General features: G+C 35.2%; 1 pseudogene; it reads left to right on the top strand.

Moving 5' to 3' along the window:
• The first annotated feature begins 18859 nt into the window (after window positions 1–18859).
• Window positions 18860–21199, top strand: LOC131762413 (tubulin alpha chain-like 3; annotated as a pseudogene).
• The last annotated feature ends 210 nt before the right edge of the window (window positions 21200–21409 follow it).

The raw sequence follows: 21409 nt of genomic DNA, 5'->3' as shown, positions 1-21409 counted from the left end.
AGGGTAACTATGCAGTGGAGAAAGAGGAATATTAAGATTTTTAAACCAAGGACTATTGGACAGGATCTGAGCTGATATGGACCCCAAACACCATTATGGTCCTCTGGTTTTATGGAAGCCCAATGATAAATGAAGTCCTGGACGAAATCCATCTCAGTGGGTACAGTGGGTCTGGCCACACTCTTTGTTTATTTCTAGTTCTTAAATATATCTAATTGGGATAGATCAACTTTGAAGCTGATAGTTCTTGCTTTTTGCCCTAGATGCTTCTCAGGTGCTGCAGGTTTGAGTCAGAGTTAATGACCTAAGGGCCTCCCTGACCAATGGGTCATGTAGATATAAAGTCAGTAGGGATATAGAAGACCTGAACAACTATTAACCAACTTGACCTCAGTGGCATTTATAGAACACTCAACCTAATGACAGCAGAATACAGTAGTCCCCCCTTATCCCTGGTCAATATGTTCCAAGACACCTAGTGGATTCTGTAAACCGTAGATGGTACCAAACCCTATAAATATTAAGTTTTTTCTATACATACATACCTATGATAAAGTTTAATGTATAAATTAGGCACAGTAAGAGATTAACAATAACTAACAAAATAGAACATTTATAACAATATACTATAAAAATTATGGGATAAAAATTTTCTCTCACAATCTTATTGTACTGTAGCCATATTTCTTGTGATGATGTGAGATGATACATTGGCTACATGATTAGATGAAATGAAGCGAATGGCATAGGCATTGTGATGTAGCATTGGGCTACTATTGACTTTCTGAAGATATGTCAGAAGGAAGGTTATCTACTTTGGGTGATCCTGGGTCATCAGGCCATGATGATGTCAGTGGTTGGATGTTAGGAGCAGACAATGTCAATGTTTGGGGATCCAGGGCAGTATGAAGCAGGAAAGTGTAGGATTTCATCATATTTACTCAGATGGGTGTACAATTTAATACTTGCAATTGTTTATTTTTGGAATTTTCCATTTAATATTTTCAAACCCTGGTTGACCATGGGTAACTGAAACTGTGGAAAGTGAAACCGTGGATAAGGGAGAACTGCTGTACACATTCTTTTTTTTTTTTTTTTTTTTTTTTTAGTGCACATGGAACATTTACTAAGATTGACTATATTCTAGGCCATAAAACAAGTCTCAATACTTTTAAGATGATTCAGATGGTAATTTATGTCCTCTGACCGCAATGGAATTAAATTAGAAATCAATAACAAGGTGTCCCAATATTCGGACATCTCCAAATATTTGAAACTTATATAACGTGTCTAAATAATCCATGGGTGAAACAAAAAACTTAGAAGAGGAATCAAAGTACTTTTAATCGAATAAGAATGAAACATAAAAATATGTGTGTGATTCAGCTAAAGCAGTACTTAGAGGGAAATTTACAGCACCAAATGTCTATACCAGAAAAGGAGATTTCAAATCAGTGACCTCAGCTTTCACCTTAAGAAACTAGAGGAAGAAGAGAAAATGAAAATTAAAATAAATAGGAAAAAAGGAAATAATAAAGATCAGAGCAGAAATAGAAAACAAAAGTAATATGGAAAATGAATAAAACCAAATGCTGTTTTTTTTTTTTGAGAAGACAAATAAAATTGATAAACCTCTAGCTAGATGGATCAGCAAAAGATAAAGAGAGAGCACACAATTCACCAACATTAGGAACAAGAGTGGTGACATCACAATAGATTCTACAGATATTAAAAGGATAATAAAGGAATGTTATAAACAACTTCATGCCAATGAATTTTACAGCTTGGATGAAATGGATAAATTCCTTGAAAGACACAGACTATGAAGTTCATTCAATAATAAATAGATAATAGATGATTAGCCCTCTATTATATGCTGATTAGCCTATATATCAATTAAAGAAACTGAATTTGTAGTTAATAACATTCCCACAAAGAAAATTCCAGGCCCAGATGGCTGCACTGTGAATTTTACCAAATATTTAGGAACAAAGATTACCAATTCTATACAGACTTTTCCAGAAAACTGAAGTTAGGATTCTTTACAACTCATTCTGTGTGGCCAGTATTGCTCTGTATCAAAACCAGACAAAGACATTACAAGAAAAGAAAATTTCAGACCAATATCCCTCTGAACATAGATGCAAAAATTCTTAACATTTTAGCAAATCTAATTCAAGAATATATAAAAAGGATAATACATTGTGACCAAGTAGGTTTTATCCAAGGGATGCAAGGTTGGTTTAACATTTGAAAATTAGCCAATGTAATTCATCATATTAACTAATTTAAAAAGAACCACATGATCATCACAATAGATGGAGTAGTCAACAAAATTGAACATACATTCATGATAAAAACTCTCAGCAAACTAAGAATAGAAGGTAATTTCTTCAATCTGATAAAGGGTATCTACTAAAACCCCACCGCTGGTATCAGTGGAATAGTACTTAGCAATAAGGAGAAATGAACTATTGATACATGTGAAAAAATGGATGAATCTCAAAATAATTATGCTGAATTAAAGAAAACAGAAAATGGACATACTGTAAGATTTCATTAACATCCAATTCTAGAAAATGCAAACTTACGTATGGTGACAGAAAGCAGAATCTGTTCTTTGGGGTAGACATGGGGAGCCAAGTACTGTAAAGAGGTATGAGGAAATTTTTTTGGGGGGGATAAAGGAAATGACTGCTATCTTTGTTAACAGTGAGGATGACTGCAACAGTATAATATGTTCAGTCATCTAAATATGTACTTTTAATACCTGCAGCTTATTGTATATTAATTATACTTCAATCAAGCTGTTAAAAATTAATGGAGATAATTTTCTACTGTTATGCAAGGTTTGCCACAAAGGGTAATATCTGCTTATAACAGGATAGATAAGCTATATTAGTTTTTCCTTAATGTCGTGAAAAACGCTGCAACACAAGGGAGAGATCTGACGCTAGGCTGGACTGAGAAATGCTTGTAAAGCTACCTATCTGAAAACCATATTTTCATTAACCAAAGTCATTTTCTCCTTTCCACCTGTAAAAAAGAATGCCGGGATTCTTCTGACTTGGCTGCTTTAAAATTTTAATCACTGTGTCCAAATTAGGAAAGGCCACAAAATCCAAGTCACTACCTTACGTCATTACTTGAAGCCTTGTTAAAGCAGCCATTAGCCTGCAGGTGCTGGGAATAACCGCCCATAAATCTTGCCAGCGCAGTCTCCGTGCGCTGCCCTCCGGGTGCCTGGCCTCAGCCAGCACGCCCCGCCCTAGGCCAGGCCTTGGTGGTCACGTGAGCGAGGCACCGGCTCGCGCCTAGCCAGTATGAAGGCGCAGCGAGCAAGCGCAGTGTGGGGCCAGAGTGGCTGGGGCACGCGAGGTAAGCCTCTGCACGTGCGCCACGGCTGGCCGACGGCGGGCTGACCGCGAGCTGACGGCGAGCCACGGCCTTGGGACGGAGGGCTGAGGGCCTAGCATGTGGGGCCGGGGGCACTTTTCTAGAACTTCTCTGGCGAAAAGTGCGAGGTCAGTAGGAGACTTTTTGGTAGGTTCAATGGTGGCTGCTTCAGGGGCCGTATTTCACCTCTGGTGGTCTTTTAGGGCTGACCAATATGGGCGCGGCCCGTTTCTTGGCCTTCTTGGTCTCCAAGCCGCCGGCCCACTTCTGAGGGTGACAGGCACCCCAGTTGCTGAGTGTGGTTCCGGGAGGCGAAGCTGGACTGCAAATAATGAGGCTTGCGTGTTCTGGGTGAAGACAAGGACCTGCCGGCTTGTTGTCGGGTGGAATTTTCTCTTCCCGCAAACTACGTGCCTTTTAAGCTTCGAAATCCCTCCTAAAATAGGTGTAAAGGAGCGACCTAGACTTACTTATTCCAGATTCTGGAATTGGAAGTGCTGTTTGGTAATCCAGGTTTGCAGAAAGTGGGTGCAGCATCACTTCCTTCATAACCATGTGGAAAAGTCTTTTTTGACCCCTTTAAAAGTAAGATTTAAACATTATTCTAACAGTGGCTTTTTAGATCTTGTGGTGTTATTTCCAAAGTAAACATTTTTATTTTTACTAAGTTTAAGCCAGTGTCTTCCAGTGAAATATAGACTCCCTGAACAGATTCCAACTAGGTTTTACAACTTTTTGCTCAATTTAAGAATTACTTTTGGGGCTTCCCTCGTGGTGCAGTGGTTGAGAATCTGCCTGCCAATGCTGGGGACACGGGTTCGAGCCCTGGTCTGGGAAGATCCCACATGCCGCAGAGCAACCGGGCCCGTGAGCCACAAGTACTGACCTGCGCGTCTGGAGCCTGTGCTCCGCAACAAGAGAGGCAGCGATAGTGAGAGGCCTGCGCACCACGGTGAAGAGTGGCCCCCGCTTGCCACAACTAGAGAAAGCCCTCGCACAGAAACGAAGACCCAATACAACCAAAATAAATAAATAAATAAATAAAAATTACATTTGGCCAGTATTTGAGAAAGAATCCTTCTTTTAAAGATGTGTTGATACATAGTTAGTGTATGTGAAAAAATTTTTTTTAAAGTTGTAATGAAAATAAGAATAAAGTTTAAAAAATAATTTTTACACCTTTATACCTTCCCTCCTGCCCCCCCATAGGGTTAACTTTTTCCCCCATAGTTGGGAGAGTATTTGGAGCTTTGGTGTAGTGATGTTTAGTTAACTCTTAAATTTCTTTAAAAAAATTTATTGTTTTCGATTTCCTTCAAAAAACTAACATTTATGCATGTAAAGTGCAATCTTCTAGTGTTTTAAGGATAAAATTTTAAACTAGTAGACATTTATGGAAATATTTTGCAGTTGGGAAAGCAAATTATTTAATGAAAATTAATTTTGAAGGTATGTGTAAAGTTTGATTCATTTTGCAGTTTTTAAATGCAGGGTATCTTCAAAAGCAGAAACAACTATGCCTTTTAAATAGAATGGATATGTTTATTTAAAAATTAAATACCAGTCGGAAGCATTTGTTTTACATATGTTTGTAGTGTTTCTTTTTGTTTAAATTATAGAAGTCCTACTCATGTTTGGGGAGGGCATCAATTATTTTAAAAGAGTATGCACATTGTTCTGCAGTATTTATGTAACTGATCAAAGTGTGCATGAATTATACACTTTAAGGTAAATTTGTAAAGGTTTGGCTAAAGAGATAATTTCAAAGATAGAAATTGTGTATAATGAAATTGCAAAATACAATATACTGAAAACAATTATTGAAGAAAATATCTTTGGGGTTGTTTTTAATATAGAGTTTAAATTTTGATAACTTAGGATAAAAATAACTTATAAATTTTATAACTTAATAGCGTTTAAATTTTGATAACTTAGGAATTTGGACATTGTATGGTTTAGTCTTTATTCAGTGTTAATGGACAGATTAATAGAACCTAATTCAAAGTATTGAATTGTTTTAGTTTTTCAGGAATTGTCCAAATGGATGAAGAAGTACATTACAGTAAAGGTACTGACACTAAAAATTATTTTTGGTTGTAAGAGCTAGATGATTTTGATTAATTTCTAATTTTCTTTGCATTGTGATTTGCTTTTAGTTGAAGATGTGATTGGAAGTCATGTAGAAGATGCAGTAACGTTTTGGGCCCAGGTAAATAGTAGCCTGGTTGATTTCCTCTCCCACCCTTTCCTCCATTAATCCAGGTCCTCCCCAACAAAAACAGAAATAAAAACCCTGTAATGTGTATGTATCATTGTTATTCTCAATGCTTAATTTCTATTGAACATTATTTAACACAGGGCATTATTAGAAGACAAATGGTTACAGCTGGAACTTAATACCAGAATTATGAGTGGAATGCTCATAATACACTGAGTTAAAAAAGAAAACAGCAGGGCTTCCCTGGTGGCGCAGTGGTTGAGAATCCGCCTGCCGATGCAGGGGACACGGGTTCGTGCCCTGGTCCGGGAAGATCCCACATGCCGCGGAGCGGCTAAGCCCGTGAGCCATGGCCGCTGGGCCTGCGCGTCCGGAGCCTGTGCTCCGCAACGGGAGAGGCCACAGCAGTGAGAGGCCCGCATACCGCAAAAAAAAAAAAAAAAAAAAAAAAAAAAAGAAAACAGCAAAATTGTAGTTGTGGTTTTAGAATTACATTCAATTTAACACATCTAGGCTGCATAAATTACTGAAGATGCTGAAAAACTGTTGTATTTCTGAAGTTACAGCCCCATCTAGAGGTCTCTGATAAGATTGTTTCTTAAGTGATACTAAGTTTTAAAATTTCAGTCATTTTTTTTCTATTGGCTTAATTTTGAACTTGAGGTACAATGTTTTTCTCATCATATAATTGGAAGTACTAACGGAACATTTATAATTTTACACTGGCATGCTTCAAGACAGATAAGTTTACTCAGTTTTAAATAAAAAGCAAAGCACCAAAGTGCTTATATTCCAGAATTTAAAAGGTGAATCCCTCAGAGATACACAGTTACTCACTAATTTTTAATTTTGTGAACTACATGATGTAGGAGGGAAGGGAATAACATTTCTCTGTACTTCTACAGCCTGAGAACTCCTTTTTGTATGGGTAGAGTGAATTGGCAATATGGGAAATAAGATTTATGAGAAGAAAGATTATAGAAGACATATGATTAACTCAGTGTTCTTAAATCTATATAGAAAACATTTTAGAAGGGTGATAGTAATAGAAAAATTTTGGCAAATTTGTATCTCTGCTTATGAACATATTTTCTAAAGGTTGCCCGCAATGTTCTGGTTCAATGCCCATCGTCTCTCCATTAATAGCACCTGTGTCCCTCTCAACAGTGTCCCAGGTTGGATGATAAATGATATTTTTAAGCTCATTATGTAGGAAAAACATTTATCATCTTAAATAAGATTTTCAGACCAGCACTGTCTGGTAGAAATATAATGTGAGCCATATAAGTAATTTAAAATTTAGCAGACACATAAACAAGTGAAAAGAAATGGGCAAAATTGATTTTAATAAATATGTTTTATGTAACTCAGCATATCTAAAACATCATTTTAAAATATAATAAATACAAATGTTACCAAGATAGTTTATTTTCCTTTTTTTCCTATCCAGTGTATATTTTAGATTTACAGCACAACTTAAATCAGACTAGCCATATTTCAAGTAAGAATTGGCTATTGTATTGGTCATTGCAGCTCTAGACTTTGATTTTTATTGACCTTTATGTGAAGCTGTTGCTTGAATTTGGAACTGTGATTTAAACCAGGAGTCAGCAAATGTTTTCTGTGAAATATTAGATAGTAAATATTTTAAGGTTTGTGGGTCTCTTTTGCAACTGTTCAGCTCTATAAAAGCTGCCATTGTAGTGCAAAGGCAGCCGTAGACAATACATAAATAAATATGTATAGCTGTGATCTATTAAAATTTTATTTACCAAAACAGGTAGGAGAGCCCATAATTTGCCAACCTCTGATTTCAACCATGAAGTTGAGGCCCCTGTAGAAATTTAAATATATTTCATAAAGTGAGGAAAAATGTCTTAATTGGATGAAAAGATTAAGTGAAAACTGCTAAGGCGTCCATATGAATAGAATGATTTTTTTCAAGAAGCAAATTGTTTGTGCACACATGTGCGGATCTATACTGGAGACATGCCCTGTATGTGCCCCTTCGACGGTTGTAATAAGAAGTTTGCTCGGTCGACTAACCTGAAATTTCATATCTTAACACATGCTAAGGCCAAAAACAACCAGTGAGAAAAAGAGAGAAGACCCTTCTCAATCTTGAGAAGCATCTTTCAGGAGTGTGATTGGGAGTAAATATGCTTCTCCTGTGTATATTGTTTCTAAGCAAGAATTTAAAAAATGAATCCTACATATCTAAGGGACATCTTTTGATGTTTGATAAAGTTTTGATATATTTTGATAAAGTAGTAAAAATCAAAGAAAACATTGACATTGCTAAGATGCTCTATCTTGCTCTGTAATGTCATTTCAAAAACATGGTATTTTTGTAAAGTGTGGTCCCAACAGGAGGACAATTCATGAATTTCACATCAAAAGACAGTTCTTTATAAAACAGTGCTAAAAATGGGAGGACTTCTTTTCACATTCTTATAAATATGCAGCTCACCTGTTGCTTACAGTTGTTTTAATTTTGTATTTTTCAAGTGTGCATTTTGTACACTTTGTGGGGATAGGCTTATTGTGTGTGATTTTTCTGGAGGTTGATAATTTTGCTTTAAGTAGGTTTTCTTTAAAAGAATGGGCAGTTACATGCAGGTTTCAAGAGTATTTTCTGTTAAAAAAAGTTATATAGGCTTTGTTTGATATCTTAATTTTGGTTGTATTCTTTGATGTTAACACATTTTATGTAATTGTATGGCTGTATTGAATCATATAATATCAAATATTAGAAGTGATTTAATAGAGTTAATCAATTTAAACCCACTTTAGACACTTTTTTTTTTTTCTGAAAAATACTGCCAGATGCTGATGTTCAGTATAATTTCTTTGCCGGTTCAGTTACAGAAAGTGGTGCTCAGCTGTAGAATGTATTGTACTTTTTAACACCAGTTGTGTACATCCTGTGTAACAGGAAGGGCAACAATAAAATAGTAATCCTACAGAAAGAATATGGAAGGAAAAAAAGATGCAAATTTTAACATTTGATTAGGTTGGTATAGGGTGTAGATGAATAGTAAATAGAGATTTAGAAGCACGTGAGGCAGGTCAAGTTGAAGGTTTGCTCACACATAGTCTCTGTTTTTCTACCACTATGGATTTCTGCCATTTAAGCCATTTACATGAAAACAGTTCAGAATTTTTGGTAGGCCCAGTTTGATGAGTGGCAGTTGAAGGAATCTTAAGTATTTGACCTTTGAAAAAAAAGAGCTTCCCTTTATGCTAGCCCATATACCTACAAAATCTAATTATGTAAGATACTTTGGTGTACTTTGAACTTTAGAGAGCTCATTCCAGGAGTTTATTTACAAAGGCTGCTTCAGGTATGTCTTGGGTCAGTTTAAATTCACTTCCCATTTTTACTGTTTATCAGTACTTATATTCATCATGATGTCTTTTTTTTTTTTTTAATGCAACTAAAAAAAAAAAAAAAAAGAAAGAAAGAAAGGAAAAAAAAAACCCACTGATGCTCAGGCTTGTATGCCACAAAGATTCTAATTTGATTTTTTGGTGTCAGTGGTTTTTGTTTTTTTTTTTAACATCTTTACATGATGTCGTTTGAACTGCTCTTTCAGAGTTTATTTTCAGTTACAGAGATAATCATGTTCTTTCTAGCCTTATTGAATATGTTATTGATATGTATTTTTAAATTTTGTTTTTGAATTTTATTTAATTTACTTTTTTTATACAGTAGGTTCTTATTAGTTATCTATTTTATACATATTAGTGTTTACATGTCAGTCCCAATCTACCAGTTCATCCCACCCTCCCATCTCCACCCTGGCCCCCGTTTCCCCCCTTGGTGTCCATACGTTTGTTCTCTACATGTGTGTCTCTATTTCTGCCTTGCAAACCGATTCATCTGTACATTTTTCTAGATTCCACATATACGTGTTAATATACAGTATTTGTTTTTCTCTTTCTGACTTCATGTTATTGATATATTTTTAAAGAACATATATATATGTTTAACAGTTTACTTTGAAATAACTTTAGACTTACAGGAAAGTTGTAAAATTAATTTCTTTATACCCTTCACCTAGCTTTCCTTGTTGCTAACATTTTACATAACCAAAGTACAATGGTCAAAGTCAGGAAATTAACATTGGTACAATGCTGTTAAATCTTAACTACAGCCCTTATTCAAATTCCGCCAGTTCCCTGCCCCCTCCCCACCTTTTTTTTTGGTTTCTATTCTAGGATCTAATTCAGGATCCCACATTATATTTAGTTGTCATGTATCCTTAGTCTCTTCCAACCTTTGATAGTTCCTTTACTTATACTTATTTTTCATGATTTTGACATTTTTAATGAATTCTGGTCAGTTTGTATTTGTTTATGATTTCTCATAAATAGATTGGCAGTAATACTATGTACTGATGTGTACTGAAAGTACATCATATTGGGGATTTATGATGTTGTTATATTTCACTATTGATGATGTTAACCTTGATCCACTTGGTTAAGGTGGTAACTGCTGGGTTTCTTAATTGTAAAGTTACTGTTTTCCCTTTTGTAAGTAATAAGTGTTTTAGAGGGAGATGCATTGAGACTATCTAATCTTGTTTCTTTTAAGCTTTATACCCATGAATTTTTTATTTATTGCTATGGCCTTTGCCTAATGATGGTTTTCTATTTTCCTCATTCCTTCTACATTTATTAATTGGAATTCCTCTTTAAGGAAGAGCTGTTTCCTCACCAGCATTTATATATTTATTTATTCAATTATTTATATTAATATAAATCCATGGGTATTTATTCCATGGATTATAATCCCATACTATCATTTATTTTGTTGTTTAAATTGTTCCAGCTTTGGCCAATAGGAGATTGTTCACATTGGCTACTGTATCCTTTAAAATGCACCCATTCTTTTTTGAATATTTCTTTACTTTCTGGCATCACCAGATGTTGCAGGATCATCTTTTATTTCCCTGTCCTAGCCCTGGATTCAACCACTCTCCAAAGAACTCTTGTTCGTTTTATTGGAGAATGGTGTTTAAAAATCAAGATGTGGGCACTAGGTGTGCTTGCTACTTGAGTGTCTTTGCTTCTCGGCTCTCTCAGCGGACAGAGATAGGAACTATATATATATTTATAAATATACTATATAAATACAAATATATATATATAACTAACACATATACACATCTGTATCTGTCTCTTTCATATATGCATATATTCACACACAAACATATGTATACACACACATGCACACACATATATGTGTGTTTGTGTGTGTGTGTTATGTATACACACACACGAGTTCATACTGATACTTTCCAATTGTAATCTAACACTGCAGGTTCATTCTAGCCTTCCTTCATTATTTGTAATTTCTCTCTCCCTGCTTTCATTATCTAGAACATATTTACTTACTTGTTCAGTCCTAGTATATACCTAAAGTAGTTTCAAAATTGTTAACCCATGCCCCTGTGAGAAATAAATTTACTAGCTAGATTACAGTATTTATATACAGAGAACCTGTACATTTTGAAATTGTTTTTACATCTGTTTCCTTTACACAACAACAAATATGTGAGAAGATCCATGTCATTTGACCAAAATATGGTATCTATTTTGAGCAATTAGAGCTAAAGTAAAACCCAGAGACAATTGTTTAAAGTTACCTCTTAATATTATATTAATAATATTTGGTATCTTAGTTTGAATTCCAAGTAATTTGAACTCATTGGGAAGTAAAAATTTTCTATAGCCTAGTTCCATTTCTTACAAAGAACTTTTTTGAATTATGAGAAAATGACATAAGAATTGATTTAATTTCTAATGCTCCAAAACCTTTTAAGTATTATGCATAGTAGAACCCTCATTTGCATAACACTGTCAAATACTATTTTACTGAATCTTATACTATATCTATTCTTCCTTCTAGAGTATCAGTAGAAATAAGGATATTATGAAGATTTGTTGTTCACTGTCTGAAGTCTGTCCCCATGCCAGTTCAGTTTTGGGGAATCTTGATCCAAAGAAGGTGAGCCATATTCTTGGGTATAATTATTCTGTCTTTCTTATTAGCTTTCATGTGTTTCAGATTTTATAGTTTTTGGAATTTTTAATATATTTGAAAGGAAGAGGCAAGTTTTTAGAATTTGTATAAACTACAGTCATAATCATAGTCATAATCATCTTTGGATTTCATTGGATGTTTGAGAGATTAATAATTTCTCAGTTACATTTCCTCTTATGTTCTTTAAAATTTTTAACTATGGAAATTTTCAAACATTTTATTTATTTATTTATTTATTTATTTAATCTATTATTTATTTTTGGCTGCGCTGGGTCTTTGTTGCTGTGTGCGGGCTTTCCCTAGTTGCAAGGAGCGAGGGCTACTCTTCATTGTGGTGCACAGGCTTCTCATTGTGGTGGCTTCTCTTGTTGAGGAGCACGGGCTCTAGGCACGCAGGCTTCAGTAGTTGTGGCTCGCGGCCTCTAGAACGCAGGCTCAGTAGTTGTGCTGCATGGGCTTAGTTGCTCTGTGGCATGTGGGATCTTCCCGGACCAGGGATCGAACACATGTCCCCTGCATTGGCAGGCAGATTCTTAACCACTGAGCCACCAGGGGAGTCCCTCAAACATTTTAAAAAGAGAGAATTGAATAATTAATACTTATGTATCCATCACCCAGTTTTTACAATTATTAAATACACAGCAGTCTTTTTTAAAATCTATACCTCCTGAGTAATTTTAAAACAAATCCCATTCATAATATTTTAATGTATGTGCTTTTGTATGTATCTCTAATAGAAAAGAACTTCAAAAAAGATGTAACCATGATACTATTATACTTAAAAATTAACAATAATTCCTTAATATCATTTAATATCCAGTCAGTGTTCAGGTTTCCCATATTGCTCCATGAATGTCCTTTTACGGTTGGTTTCTTCTAATCAGAATTCCTATTAGGCCCATACACTGCATTTTGGTTGATAGATCTCTTAAATTGCTTAATCTGCATCCTGTGTTGCTTAACAGGCTCCTGTATCTCCATGTGTTTCCTTTTATGGTAGTTAGGTCTCAAGGTTTGCTCAGATTCAGGGCAGTTTTCTTCCCCCCCAAGAATACTGTGTGGTTTTCAGATGTGTAGCTTTTTCTGATACTAAATATGTTATTCCAACACTATTTTCTAATTCTCTAACACCAACTGGATGTCCAACAATTCATTTTTGACACTGAACACCAGGCGTTATCTCAGACTCCACAAGGTAAGGACTCAGTCCCTCAAGATTTAGCCCAGTTCAGGTACCAGCCACAAATCACGTCCCAGGCTACCCACACTTCTGTCTGGCTGAGTATAAATTTGTGGGTTCCTATGACCCCACCCCCACCCCTTGCCCTCAATTCAGTAATTCTCTAAAACAACTCACAGGACTCAGGGAAGTGCTATGCTTATGGTTACAATTTATTATAAAGGATAAAACTCAGGAACACCAGGTAGAAGGAAGAGATGCAGAGGGGAAGTTACGAAGTGGGTGGAGATGGGGTAAGGGGTGGGGTGGGGGGTCTCTGGGCCTGCCACTCTCCAGGCACATGGATTTGTTCACCAGTATGGAAGCTCCCCCAAAGCTCATCATTCTGAATTTTTAAATTTTTTTCTGACTTCTTTTTAAATCAAGGTTTTATTACATAGGCCTGGTTAAGTCATTGACCATTGGTGATTGAACTCAATCTCCAGCCCCTAGATTCATATGTGACATTCTTCAGGGAACTCTGACTCATAAATCCATAAATTGTGGGTTTTATCCATTATAACTAATCCTTTAGCCAGGAACATCTTGCTAAGTGCATTTCAGAGATAAGGTCTCTTCCTCTTTGAAAAGTCTGTTTTCTTTTTAGAGGTTTAGTTGACAAGGAGATTAGACCTGCCTTTTATTTTCTGTATGGGTGTCCTGGTCCCCTTCCATGAAGAGAGTAAATGGATTATAGGCCAACTACTTTGCCTGTTGGAGATATAAAGCCTTTCTTTCAACCCTGGAAAGTTCCTTGGTATCTCTTTCTGGCCTATCCTCTCTTCCTCCCACTCAGGGCAACCATTCTGATTTTTATATAACCACAGTTTTGTTTTCCTGGTCCTGTACTTCATATAAATGGAATAATGCTCTGATACATATTCTATTATGTTTGGCTTCGTTCACTTAAAGAATAATGTCAGTGAGATTTATTGAGGTTGTGTTTATCAGTAGTTTGTTAATTTTTCTTGCAAAATAGTGTTCCATTCTATCAATATACTGCAGTTTATTTACTCATTTTCCTATTCATGGGCATTTAGGTTGTTTTTAGTTTTTGGCCATTATAAATAAAGCCATTGTGAATATTCTTCTACAGGTCTTTTTGTGGATATATGGATTCATGTATTTTGGATTATTTTCTTGCCTCAGCCATATCTAGTCTACTGATAAGCCCATCAAAAGCATTTTTCATTTCTGTCTATAGTGTTCTTGATTTCTGGCATTTTTTGTTTGTTTCTTTCTTTCTTAGAATTTCCATCTCTCTGCTTACATTGCCTGTATGTTCTTGCATGCTGTCTACTTTATCTGTTAGAGCCCTTAGCATATTTATTGTACCATGTTTGAAATTTCTGTCTGATAATCCCAATATTCCTGCCAGATCTGAATTTGATGCTGATGTTTGCTTTGTCTCTTCCAACTGTGTTTTTGTCTTTTAACATGTCTTACGATTTTTTTTTTTGATAGCCAGGCATCATGTATTTGGTGAAATGAACTGCTATAAATAGGAATTTAGTAAATGTGATGATTAGGTGTGGGGGAAGGAGAAGTGTTTTATAGTCTAAAAAGACTAAGAAGGTCTTTTAGTGAGTCTGTGCCTCCAGACTGTGAATTTCGCACTTGCATCTAGTTTTCTCCCCCACTCCCTTTAGAAAGGACAGGATGGCTAGAGTGGGCTGAATTTTGGTATTTCCCTTCCCCCAGGTTAATTAGGCTTGGATAAAATCCTAGCAGGTAGGCTCTGTGTAAATGGTTTCCACTGAGGGCAGATCTTAAGTACACAATGTTCTAACGTATTTCAAAATGGTTCCTTTTCCCCTCCTCCTGCTGGAAGCTTGAGGGGATTTACTGTGAGAACCTGCTGGAGATCCAGGAGGTAAAACTCACAAAAATGTGGGGGCATCCTGATGATGGGGTCCCCCTGTTTTTTTTAACTTTCAGTTGTTCATACTGAGCCTCTAGCAATATGTCAGTTACAGTTGTGGCTTCCCTACTCCAGACTTCTTCCCTGGGTGGTGGGGATTGCTGCTCCAGAAAGTTTGGAGTTTCCTTTATTAGCCTGTCTTGTCTTTCCAGTTGTGCCTTGTGACCTTACCTCTGTGACAAATCTAAGAAGAATTGTTGATTTTTCAGTTGCTCAACTTTTTACTTGTTAGGATGGACTGGTGACTTTTCTTCTTACATGCTGGACTGGAAACTGGAAGTCCTTAACATTTTTCAAGAACTAATTTTTGCTTCTGTTGATTTTTTTTTTTTCTTTATTGTTTGTCTCTATTCTACTTTATTGATTTCTTTACTTATTGTTATTATTTCCTTCAGTCTGTTCTTCTAGCTTCTTTAGATGGAAATTTGTATCATTGTTTTATTTTTTATTCATATCATTGTTTTAAATCTTTTGTTCTTTTATAATGTTTACAGATTTCCCTTTAAGCATCACTTTACTTATAGTCCACAAATTTTGATATTTTTAAAAATTATTTAATCAAACATTTAAGAACTTCCTGTTATTTTTTTTTAATCATGAGCTATTTAGAAGTGTGTTGCCTAATTTCCACATATTTGGAGGTTTCCCCCCAATATATTTTTGTTACTGATATTTTATTTTCTTAGCATCAGAGAGCATACTCAGTATGGTTTCAGTACTTTTACATTTATTGATATTTGTTTTATTATCCAGCATATTGTTTGTCCTTGGAAATGTTCCATATGCTTTTTAAAAATTACATGTATTCTACAGTTGTGTGGTGGAGTGTTTTATAAATGTTAGTTAGGTCGAATTGGTTGATAGTATTGTTTAAGATTTTTGTATCATGACTGATTTTCTGTTTACTTGTTCCTTCAGTTACAGAGAGAGGAGTGTTAAAATATCCAGATATTATTGTGGTTTTGTATATTTCTTCCTTTTGTTTGATCAGGTTTTACTTTGTGGTTTTGAAGCTTTGTTATTAGGTATATTCACATTTAGAATTGTTGTGTCTTCTTGATGAATTAATTCATTTGTCTTTATGAAATATCTCAGTTTATTGCTAGGAATGCTCCCTGTACTGAAGTCCACATTGCCTGATATTAATATAGCAATGTTTGCCTTGTATATAGTTTCCATCCTTTAATTTTTATCTGTCTCTTTATATCTAATAAGTGTTTCTAATAAGCAGCATACATGGTTGAGTCTAAGCTGTTTTCATCCAGATTGATAATCTCACATCTTTCAGTTGGAATGTTTAGCTAATTTTCATTTAATGTAATTATTAATGTGGTTGGGTTTATGTTTGGCATCTTTTCTATTTGTTTTATTTGTTGTTTGTCTTAAAAACCATACTAATTATTTGTCATCTGAACTCTTTTTTTTTTTTACAGGTAGATTAACAATAAGTTTAAGACAGTTGAGAAATAAACTGAGTTGACATTTCTTTTAGATTTAAATGATTCTTCAGAATTTTATAGTTCTCATCCACATGTATTTCATTAGGAATTTGTACTAAAAATTTGCTTTTATGGAGTCTTTGTAAAGCATTAAACACATTTTCAAAGATTCAACAACTTTTTATTTTCCCACTTCTGTTTCTTAGATTTATGTAATTTTTGGAGGAATTATCATAGCAATTACAGTGGATATAAACAGATTTAATAACAAACATAACTGCTTCTTCATGGTCATCCTCCTCAGCAAATGGGAGCAGAAAGGCATGAACAATCCCAAATGTAACTTACTATTAATCAGCATTCAGTATTGGCTCTCTTTTTATTTAACTGAAGCATTGGAGAGAATGTGAACACCAGAGAACATGTTGTTTAAATATTGAGTAAAAGTTCTGTGTTTAACTATGTAATACCTGGTTGTAGTATAATTGGAATAAAATTGCTAGGTCTTTATCCATATTACTGCTCTATACATTATTTTGAATAATTATATTAGACATATTGTTAAGGTACCACTCAGAATCCATTCAGAATTGAGTTTAATCTAGCTTGGGTCAAGGAAATGATGTTTTTGATTCTTTTATAATGCAGAATGACATCAGACTTCATCAGAAAACAAATTGTCATTGATTATCATTTGGTTTTTAAGGGGATCTTTTATTTTTCTTTTTAAAATCTAAGTATTAAGACATATGTGAAATTTTGTTTTTGTTTGGTTTCTTATTAGGATGCAATATAAGAGTGTCTCTGTGTGAAGGCAGAAGACTGGAATAATTTACCTTTTTCAGATCCTAGCTAGTAGGGAAATAAGTGTTTGTTATCCTGTCGCCTAATATTTTTTAGCCTTTAAAATTTTAATTGGCCTAAAAATCATTTAAATAACAGTAGAAATACAGTTTCCTATTTGGGTCTAATTAAGATGTATTTGTTCTTTGCTTCAGTAAGAGAAAGCAACTACCATGGATTTGACTAAGCATTTAGAAAGTACTCTGAAGACTTGTGTAGGTACCAGAATGAAAAATCTGGCAGCTAAGGTTGAAATATTGAAAGAAATTAGGTAGGGTATCAGGGCTTGTGATTGGTCTTTTTATGTTTTCTATTTCTTCCCGGTTCGGTCTCAGAAGGTTGTGGTTTTCTAAGAATTTATCTGTTTCTTCCAGGTTGGGGGATAGCTGTTTGACTCATTTTAGAAGTGCAGTAGTATTCTGCTTACTTAGAACTGGAAAAAGGTATTCCAGACAAAGGAAATTAAGAAAGCTCAAATGGTAGATTTGGGAAAGGGCAAGAATTTGGCTGGAGTCTAGGATATTCATGGGGTAGCTGAGAAAAAAGTTTAGGAAAGTATTTTGGGTGCAGATCATAGAGGGTCGTGAGTTGCGTAAAAGAGATGGGACTCTATTATAAATTTATGAGCAACTGAATCACAGTCATGTTTATTTTAGAATAAAATAGCTAACTAGAGAGGATGATTTGGGAAATAATGGAAATAAAGAAAAGTCAAGGATGGCATATTTCATTAAAGTAATTGAGGCAAAGAAAACATCTTGCTTTAGATCAAAGTATTGAAAAGGAGAGAATTAAGAGTATAAACTGTTCCTCAAAAGAAATTTATGGGGGACCTCTGGTCCATTTCATAGATTTCATAGTATCAGTGCGAAGACATTTCAGTGTATATTTAAATGTCAGTATTTGTTAAGTTTCCTTTTAGCATCTCTCTTTTAACTCAACAAATGACATGCTTTATCATTTCTTAGTTGTTAGTATAACCACATCTTCTGCCATCAAAACTACATGTGGAAGCAGTTCCGGAATGTAAGGACCTCTGAAGATCTACTCCTCCATAAAAGCAACAAGAACACTAGCAAAAATTGTCAAATGAAGCTAAGTTGCACATGAAAAGAATACAGACTTCACAGAATTAGTCCAGGAAAGTCACTAAGCAAACATCATCATCGTCATCAATAACTAGCAATAACAATCTCTGTGTTGGTGAGGGGGGATATGATTTTCAAAGTTGGAGATTGCTATGTTTAAAATGTCCAGTTTTGTGCAAAAAAAAAAAAAGACATGAAACAGGAAAGTATGGTCTGTATGCTAGGGAAAAAAGCAACCAATAAAAATTGTCCCAGAGGAAGCTAGATGTTGGACTTTAAGTTCACAAAGACTTTATATCAACTATTAAAATATGTTCAAAGAACTAAAGGAAATCATTTCTAAGAATTAAAGGAAAGTGTGAGAACAATGTTTGACCAAATAGAGAATGCCAGTAGATAGAAATTGTAAGAAAGAACCAAATATAAATTAGGGAGCTGAAAAGTACAACAACTGGAATAAAAAATTCATGAAAGAGGCTCAACAGAAGATTTGAGTTAACAAAAGAAAAGATCTATGAACTTAAAGATAGGTCAATTTAAGTCATCTAGACTGAGGAACAGAAAGAAAAAAGAATGAAGAAAAATGAAGAGACTAAGAGGCCTATGAGACACCATCAAACATAACAGCATAATGGGAGTCTTAGAAGGAGAGAAGAAAAAGGGACAGAAAGAATATTGAAGAAATAATGGCTGAAAAATTTCCAAATTTGACAGAAAACATAAATCTACATAATCAAGAAGCTCATCAAATTCCAAGTAGGATAAACTCAGAGAGACTCACAACTAGACACATCATAATCAAACTACTGAAAGCTAAAACCAAGGACAGAATCTTGAAAGTAGCAAGGGAGAAATGATTTACTGACTACAAGCCATCCTCAATAAGAGCAACATCTGATTTTTCATCAGAAATAGAGGCTAGAATTCAGTTGGATGATGTATTCAAAGCATTAAAAGAAAGAAAGCCTTGTCAAATAAGAATTGTATATCCAGCAAAAATGAAGGAGATATTAAGATTTAGATTTATGATGTTAAGCCATTCCTAGATAAACAGAATTTGTTACTAGAATATCTGCCCTACAAAAACAAAAAAGGGGTCTTTCAGGCTGAAATGGAAGCATGCTAGATGGTAACTTCAGTTCACACACAAAAACAGAGCACTGGTTAAGGAAAATACATGGGTAAATATAAAACACAGTATTAATGTATTTTTGTAACTCTTTTCTTCTATCTGATTTAAAAGAAAACTGCATAAAGCATTAATTATAAGACTGTGTTAATGACCTTATAATGTGGAAAGATGTAATTTTTCTGACAAAGGAGAGGGGAGAAAATGGAGGTATATTGGGGCAAAGTTTTTGTTTGCTATTGAAATTAAGTGGTATTAATCCAAACTAGATTGATTTAAGTTAAGATTTTAATTGTAATAACTGGTGCAACCATTAAGAAAATCAGAAGTATGGTTCATTAAGAAAATAAGAAGTATGGTAGAGGAAACAACAAAGGAATGGTACACTAGAAATACCTAACAATAAAGAAGACAGTGGTGGAGTTACAGAGGAAAAAGATACAAGACATACAGAAAACAAACAGCAAAATGAAAGCTTTAAATCTGCTATAGTAATTACATTAAGTACAAGTGTATTAAAATTTCCAGTCAAAAGATAGAAACTGGAAAAATGTATTTTAAAATATGATCAAATTATGTGTTGTCTATAAGAGACGCAGGTTTAGTGTCATAACCACAGAGTGGTGTTGACACCTTCAGATCAGCATGAGGGACTGAGTGCCTTTCCATTCATATTGGCCAAGCTGACATCTAGATTGGGGACACGTGCTGGAAACTCTGTTGCCTAGCGTATGGAATTTAGTTAGATGGCGTCATTCTTGGCAGTAAAAAGGATCAGTAGGAAAGTGCCAAAATAGAGCATATGAATGCATCTTTTGTGAGACAAGAGCTGGGAATCATGTGCCCAGAGCACTCTTTCCAACCTAGAACCAACTGTTAGAGATGGGATTCATACAGGGATGTACCAGTCACTCTTTTACCCAGAGAAGCTTGTTAGCAGAAAGGAGGGTAGTGGGAACAAGTATGTCTGAGGTCACTGTGGGGTCAGAGATTGTCTGCCTTTGACTCGAGAGCATCAGAAAGCTGGCGGAACAGTTTCTGACTTTCTGAAGCTTTGGAGAAAGCATTGAATCAGGATTTACATCTCTCTTAATAGAGCGGCTCATGATAGAATATAGCAGGAGGACTAAATTGAGTTATCTGTATATTCAGCCTTCAGTATCTTCACTGCTGTAGAGCCTTATAGCTCTATTCTTAGAGCACACAGACTGTGGCTGCATGGTAGACAATGAAGCCATCTGTGACATATGCCATCATATGCTTGGTGTATAATGCCACCTCTTCTGTTAGCATTAATAGACTGACAGGTCTTCTATTACTGCTTGCTTCTGGTTTGAAGGGCCTTTGAATGTGTACCTAATTGAATTCCAGAACAAATTAATACCTTATCTGAGAATATATTTCCCCATGACAACCCTTACCCTCATCATCTCTGCTGACAGAACCTACCAGGAGCAGCTCTCCATTTCAGACATCACTACTGCTTGCTTTGAGTTCTCCAACCAGCTGGTTAAGTGTGAGCCTCAACTTGGGAAGTACATGGCCTGCTACCTGCTATACAAAAGGGATGTTGTTCCCAAGGGTGGGAATGCAACAGTTGCAGCCATAAAGTCAAGGAACTCTGTTCAGTTTATAGATTGGCTTCCAAATGGTTTCAAGGTGGCCATCAACAGTCAGCCATACGTGGTGATGCCAGGAGTTAACCTGGCTGAAGTCCAGAAGGCTATCTGCATGCTGAGCAACAGCACAGCAATTGCGAAGGCTTTAACCCTACTAGACCACAAGTTTGACCACATGTATGCCAAGAGGGAATTTCTACATTGGTATATCACAAGAGGTTTGGGAGTTCTCAGACACCAGGGAAGATTTGACAGCCCTAGAGAAGGATTATAAGTAAGTGGGGTAAAGTTTCTGATGCAAATATGATTGGTTAAAAAAATGAATGAAATGTTATGCTTTCTTTTTAAGATATTATACAGTTAGTAGGTAGAGTTTCCTTGACTAGAAGAAAAAATAAATTAGGCAAGACCCTGTTTCACACTATATCAAATGGCTCAATATTAACAATGAGCACATATTTCCTTGTGTATCAGTGATATTCAGCACT

This window comes from Kogia breviceps, chromosome 9, assembly GCF_026419965.1.
Source record: "Kogia breviceps isolate mKogBre1 chromosome 9, mKogBre1 haplotype 1, whole genome shotgun sequence".
Classification (NCBI taxonomy): Eukaryota; Metazoa; Chordata; class Mammalia; order Artiodactyla; family Physeteridae; genus Kogia; species Kogia breviceps.
This window is presented reverse-complemented; position numbering and strand designations above follow the sequence as displayed.